We start from the raw sequence: 6,000 nt of genomic DNA on the forward strand, positions 1-6,000 counted from the left end.
CAGGGCCTTAGCACATGCTAGGTAAGTACACTACCGCTGAGCTAGAATCCCAACCCAAACTTCTCTTTAAGTTGGCAAAGTACTTCCAGAGATCCTCTGGACCTGTAAGCAGAATTAAACTGAATTTATAGATTTGTTTGATGGGGGAAACTAACATAACCATTATCATACAATCTAAAATTTTACCTTAGAATGTTAAGTATTCACTATATGCTTAATGATGTTATACTGCTAAACAATATGTATAAATAAATGTGCATAATCTCTTAATCTTCATAATAACTCCATTCTGCAGGTGGCATTTCCACTTTACAGATGAGAAAACTGAGGTTAAGAATGGTGAAATAACTTGCCCCAGTTATATTAACAAGAATGGATTACAGAGAGAATTCAGACTCCAAAATGCCCCTAACAACAAGGCTACCCAAACTCCATCCAGCCAAGAGCAGGAAGTGTTTTATACCTAATGTAAGTTTTTCTTGGGTCCATCATTAGAGTTCTGCATTTCTCATTATCTTCTCATTTGCTGATAAATTTACTGGAGAGATGCTCAAATCCTCAAAGAAGAAGACTAAGGCTCTATGGGGACAGAGAGGATCTGAATGGCGGGGAAATATTCCTGTTCTTTGCTGGAAAGAACCAGTTACACAGAAGTGTCAGTCCTCCTTAAAGTAATCAGCAGAGTCAATAGGGCAGCAATCAGCACACAAATAGAACTTTTGGAGAAAATACGTCAAAAATGATCTTGAGGGCTAGAGGTATAACTCACTGGTACTGGACAAGCTTAGCATGTTCAAGACCTTGAGTTCAATCTTCAGCATTGCCCAAAAAAAAAAAAAAAAAAAAAAAAAAAAAATTCACCTGCAAAAGATATGTGGGATTAACCAACAAGTTTCAGAAACAAAATCAAATGAGAAATTATTAGCCCCACATGACATTAAACTACACTGCAAAGTTTCAGAATTAAGATAGTTTGATACTGTGGGTAAAATACATTAACAGAGTAGAAAGCCCAAAAATAGAGCTATAAAACATAGAAAATAAGTATACAATGAAGTCCAAATTTGAGGTAAAAGGTGTATGAAACAAAAGGATGATGCTGGGAGATGGAAACAGGGGAAAGAATCTTTCCCAGTCACAACTCACTCCCATCCAAACTAAGTTACTCTAATTCAAAAATTTTAATTTTTACAAAATGAAGCTACACAATGTAAAACATCTGGATAAAATTTAAAAATACTATTAGGAAGGGAAAAACCCCACCTAAGCAAGCAAAAAAATAAATAAATAAAACCAAAAACTCACAAAGGAAAATTATAAAGATTTAATTGTAAAATAGTTTAAACTTCTTAAGGAATAAAACTTTTTAAATGAAATACTAGGAAATGCATTTGTAACATCCATCAAAAGGAAATACTTTCCTTTATATATAAAGAGTTCTTACAAATCAATAAGAAAAAGATCACCCCAAAGGAAAATTATGCCAAGTACAGCAACACTACCAGGTAGTGAAGCACACCTGTAATCCCAGGGATTCAGGAGGCTGAAGCAGAAATATCACAAGTTTCAGGCCAGCCTTAGCAACTTACCAACACCCTGTCTCAAATTAAAAGGGTTAAGAATGTAGTTCAGTAGTAGTGTGCCCCTGGATTCATTCTCCAGTATTGCACAAACCCAAACCCACACACAATTTCTAGCTCTTTCACAGATCTGGGGTTACTAATTTATGACTCAGAAAATTCAAATTATAAGGATTCAAATTATAAAAAAACCATCTGACTTCAGTACAGCTCCAAAGTTATTTTAAAATAGGCTTATTATTTACTTTAAAATTAGATACATTTAAAAAATTAGATATATATGACCCATTTTAGGTTTTTTTTTTTTTTTTAAGAAAAAAAATTGACTTAATGGTTCTCCACAAACACAGCTAATTTTTTAATCAAAGAATGCACTTATTACCTTAAAGATTTTGGTTAAAAATAAGGTTGTGATTCTTAACTACAGATGCAGACCCATCACTAAAAAAGTGAATGTGAAGTAGCTCAAGAATTTAAATGGGCTTGAATTAAGAAACTAAGACATGGTGCCTTTAAATACCTATGGGTTTTAAAATTCAGGTTACAGTTTGCTCAGTGTTCGCCATCCTAATAATGACAAATTTGCCCTTTCCCCTCAGACTTTAAAAGGTGGCATAAGGAACTCTGAACTGAGAGTAACAGGACCTGGATTTGGGTCCTTCTGGTCAGCTGCCAGCCAACTATATGGCCTTGGTGGTCCATCAGCCCTGCTTCCCTATTGTAAAAAGGAGGTGCACAACCAGCTTGCTTAGGATGCCTCCCACTCCTCCACTCCTGACCTTCAGGCTCATCTTCCCACTTGCTTCCTCATCTCCTTCCTAAAAGACAAGATGGCTGGCAGCACAGTAATGAAAAAGGAAAGGAAAGCTACTTTTAAAAAGAGAGAGAGAGAGAGATCCTAAAATGAGTCACCTTTCAAGAATTTGCCATTCCCTGGTGCCTGGGTGCTTGCTCATGATGGTATATCAGCTCTTCCAAAGAAACTTGCTATTTGTATTTGTTTTGTGCACTGTTTTTGGATTGTGTTTACACTACACATCCATTTCTTTTAGGAGCATCTTGTAGATACAAGACATTTAAGTTATGCATCAAAAAGACATCAGCAGCCACACAGTTGTCTTTAGTTAAGTCTGAAGAAAATCAAATCCAAAATCTTAGTTATGACTAGGTTTTGTACCAGTTTTTGACAAGTTAGGGGAAATAATTACCCAAACTTCTCCCTTTCTCCCTAGGACCCTGCCACATGCTAAAATCTTAACCAGTTCTATGAATCACTTACTACCTGATACCCAAGAGAGCCTTCCCTCTCGTTGATTCCCTCACCAAGGCTTAAGTCACGGGGCAGCTGCTGTTGGCTGTGGTCTGTGCTGCTTCCTCGCCTGGCCTGATTTTTCATGCTGCCATTTTGAATTAACATAGGTTTCATCTGCAAGTAATGCGTCTTCAAGTCAGGCCTGGATCACAGTAGACACCCACCACCGCCGCCACCACCACGAAACTGGACACAAGCCTAATTCAAGACACCTGCAAACTAATACTAAACACAAAAGCCATATCATTTAACAGAACCCTACCGAGTCAGTTTTGTGTCACAGAAAATAACAGTTTCCTTAGATGCAAATGGGGGTAATGGGCATTTTTATCCCTAAATACAAGTTCTCATTAATTCTCTAAAATTCAATCGTCTCCCGTGCTTTGCAGACCTCGCGAGTGAGTGATATGCCCAGACAGAAAAGCAAAAAAAAGTGATGTGCCCACACAAAAGAGGCAAAGATAAACTGAGGTGGACAATCATCTCAGAAACACACCAGTGCCCTTTACCCGTAGAGGCCCTGGAACCAGCACGTTAACCTGCCCTGACTCCTCTCCCACCCAGGAACGCTCGGGTGCGGCTCGGGGGAAGTTGAGTCAAGTGCTGCGCACCGCCAGACTAGACAAGAGCGACAGCGCTCGCAGGCCCTTAAAGGGAGGACAGACCCCGACACCATTCGGCTGTAGCAGACAGGGTGGACGCAGGGGGCAGAGCTGGGCCAAGGGCAGCCGCCCCGCCACGCAGTCGTGTTCGCAGCCAGGCTGCCGGCGCGGCAGGTGCGTTAGCCCGGAGAAGATGCCAGGCTCGCTCCTCCACCCACGCTGCGCCCGGAGCGAGCCCGGAACCCCGAATCCCCGAATCCCGCGAGGGGCCCCAAGGGTGGAGAAAGGGGGGGGGGGGGGCACAGTCACATATGCAGGGGGTTGCAACTTGGTTGCCAGGAAAGAAAACGGGAAAAGCAGCCGAGAGATGTTATGAGTTAAAGGCAGGCGGAGGGAAGGACAGGGTTGGGGTGCGGAGGGCGGGGTGGGGGGCCGGTTCCAAACAGGCTGCTGTGCCTGCACCCCGGGGTGGGGTGTCCCTCTCCTTCGCCCCCGCATTCCCCAGGCCGAAGTCACCTCGACCCTTAGCCGAGGCCACCTCTCTTCCGATCCCCGAGATTCCCTAGCCTGAGCCAACACTGGAGGGCAAAAGGCCCCGGGTACACTACCAGCAGGCTCGAAGGGGCAGCGGCAGGCGACCCGACGCTGGGGACTGCGATGGCGGATGGGAGTGAAACCCGCCCGGGGAAGCGGCGCTGCAAAGGCCCTGAGCTCCCAGTCGTGGCCCGCCGCAGCTCTCACCTGCGGGGCGGCGGGATCCGGCTCGGCCCTGCGGTGCGACGCTGTGACCGCGGAGGGTGCGAGTGCGCAGCGGCTGGATTACTGCGGCGACATCGGGGGCTGCAGCTGCAGTGTCGGAGGCGGCCGCCGGGCGCTTCCCCCTTCTTAGACTCCCGGCTCTCAGCCCCGCCGCCCCTGCTAACAGCTGGCCGGGATCACGTGACCGTTGGGGCCCACCCTCCGCGTCTCAGCGCTTTGGGCCCTGGGGCCCCGCCGCACCCGCCACGTCTTGCTGCGGGGGCCGCAGCGCTGAGCTCCACCTGGGAGGTGGGGGGCCCGGGAGCGGGCGGAACGACTGAGGGGTCAAATAACGCCGCAGAAAGTGGCTCCCTCTGCTTGATTTTTATTTCTTGATCACGACTCTTCCGAAAGGAAGAACTCGAGCTTTAAGAAGACAGCTTCCTCCCGGCCCCTTCTCCCTGACCCCGCGGTTTGGTTGCAACATCCCGGCCTCTGCACCTAAGCAAGAGTTCCCAGCGGAGGAATGTGTTCTGCAACCGCTTGACTTCACCAAGTCGACTCCCTGGTTTTAAGGAATCATTGATAACGGCAGACTTCATGAAGCCTGCCACTTGGACACTGTGGCCCAAAGAGTTTAAAGTAACTCTTTCAAGGTAACATAGCAAGTAGGAAAGCCAGAGTTCCATGCTGGGGTTAATAAATTTGTACGGGGGTGGGGGGTGCGGTCAAGGTCGTGGTCAAGACATGATAATCCATCTGTTGCCAAAACAAGACTCTACGTTTTTTAAGTTAGTAAGAAAAAAACACGTCAAAGGATATGAAAAGAATTCACAGGAAAATGAATGTGATACGACCCAGTAGCATGAGAAGATAATTGAGCTCATATACCTGCAAACCAAATATAAAAACTAGGATTTTCTACCTGTCAGATTAGCAAAAATGAAAGTTTTATACCATCGAGGGCAATTTGGCAATATCTCTCAAAATAACAAATGCATGTATAGTCTTTGACCCAATTATTCCACTTCTGGAAATTATCCTCGCGATGTACTGGCATAGGTATGAAATGAGTGCAAGGTCATCCATTGCAACAGTACTTTGCTAGCAAAGATTGGAAACCCACGCCCATGAAAAGAAGGCCGTTCAAATAAATTACTGCTCATCAATACCATGGAAGGCTATCCTGCTTTTACAATGTTTTTTTTTTTTTTTTTTTTTCCTTTAAGGATGATCTCTGTACTGATTTAAAAAAATTTTTTTTTCAACCTATACTAAGCGAAAGGGTCTTTTTTTTAAAAAAACAAAAATGGTGCAGAACATTGAACATTGTGTGTCTTAACATATGTTAGAAGAAAAAAATCTTATCCCTGTACTTTTATATTCAAAATCAGAGACTGACTCCTGTGTTTTCAAATGGTAGAATCTCTTTGGAAGGATACATAAGAAACTGTAAGAGTAGATGGGAGGAGGAGGGAGTTGGGTGAGAGGTTGCTAAGGAAGGAGGGAGACTTTTTCCCATGTGCTTTCAATATTGTGCCTTATTTGAGACTGGCCCACAAGTAAACAGACAATGGGAGAGGACTGAGGAAATGAGTGTAAATACTACAGGCAAAGCACTCTTAGAGCACAAAGGTGTCTTAGTTGTTCTTTACTCCAACCAAGAAAATTGAACCCATTAACTTTAAATAATCAGCATTAAAACTACAAAAGGGCTTGTTCCTAGGATCTGGCCCAGATGTCCTGAATTCAGAGTCTCTAGGGCTGG

General features: G+C 44.2%; 1 protein-coding gene across 1 annotated transcript in view; it reads right to left on the reverse strand.

The window, feature by feature from the left end:
• SCRN1 (secernin 1) overlaps positions 1 to 5,438 on the reverse strand; it is a 65,071-nt gene extending 59,633 nt beyond the window's left edge. The window contains exon 1 of the mRNA XM_079152125.1: positions 4,236 to 5,438. The gene's annotated coding sequence lies outside the window, so the exon portion shown is untranslated. The remainder of the gene's footprint in view (positions 1 to 4,235) is intronic.
• Between the last annotated feature and the right edge of the window lie 562 nt (positions 5,439 to 6,000).

Source organism: Sciurus vulgaris (genome assembly GCF_902686455.1).
Source record: "Sciurus vulgaris genome assembly, chromosome: 8".
Taxonomy (NCBI): domain Eukaryota; kingdom Metazoa; phylum Chordata; class Mammalia; order Rodentia; family Sciuridae; genus Sciurus; species Sciurus vulgaris.